A 914-nucleotide genomic window follows, 5' to 3' on the forward strand; every position below is an offset into this window, starting at 1 on the left:
ACATTAAGGACCGGATTTTGTTTTGAAGATGCCAGTCCCGCTGTCGGGACCAGAAGCGGCTGTGCCTTATGTTGGGGCCCGGAGCGGCCGGCCTCATGCAATCCAGCGGCAGTCGCCGATGAAGGGCAATGAGGTGCAGGGGCTAATTGGTGGCGGGGGCAGAGGTGGAGTCATGGAAGGTGCTGGCACCATTTTTAGAGGGCTGCCAGACATGCATACAAAGTTACCTGCCTGGAAAGAGGCCGGATGTTGGAGGAATCGGTGTGCCCCCATCTGTAACCATTGGACAAACAGCAACTTATGTCTTAGGATTGTTCTTACGGAGAGACCAATAGCATTCATCCTTGTGTCGGCAGGAGAAGATTGCATACAATAACAGAGAGTGGGCCGAGACCGGTGGTGGGCTGCCGATTCTCCATGCCCTGACCTCGTTGGAAGAGGAGACCATGTAGTTGGCTGGGCCGCAGTTAGGAAGAAGTGTTGCAGATGGAGCACCTTCCCAAGACAGTGAGCCACAAGGGTGCCTCTGCAGGGTTGGAGCCGTGCTGCTCATCAGGCATCCATGCCTTCATCGCTTCTTGACCTTTTGGCTAAGATCAAGTGTAGTCTCTGTTCTTATCAGTTTAATACTTACCCGGCAGTGGCCTTTGATCCTGTCCCAGGTATGCTTTGAGTAAAATGGCTGTAACCAATTCTGTAGCTTCAGGCCAGGGAGTGCATAACACCGTTCGGATGGTGGTGAAGGACAAGGAAGGAGATGTACCGGTTGACTGTACCTTCTTCATAAAGAAAATCCTTATCGATTGCTGTAGATTCCAAGCTACGGACATCTTCTGCCTGCAGGACATCCCCAGCAGTGGATATTTCACCGTGACGTTCAAGAGCGTGGCGGGATGCATCAAGTTCCTGAAGGT

General features: G+C 52.4%; 1 pseudogene; it reads left to right on the forward strand.

The window, feature by feature from the left end:
* Positions 1-570: 570 nt before the first annotated feature.
* Positions 571-694, forward strand: LOC137369490 (U2 spliceosomal RNA; annotated as a pseudogene).
* The last annotated feature ends 220 nt before the right edge of the window (positions 695-914 follow it).

This window comes from Heterodontus francisci, chromosome 4 (assembly GCF_036365525.1).
Source record: "Heterodontus francisci isolate sHetFra1 chromosome 4, sHetFra1.hap1, whole genome shotgun sequence".
Classification (NCBI taxonomy): Eukaryota; Metazoa; Chordata; class Chondrichthyes; order Heterodontiformes; family Heterodontidae; genus Heterodontus; species Heterodontus francisci.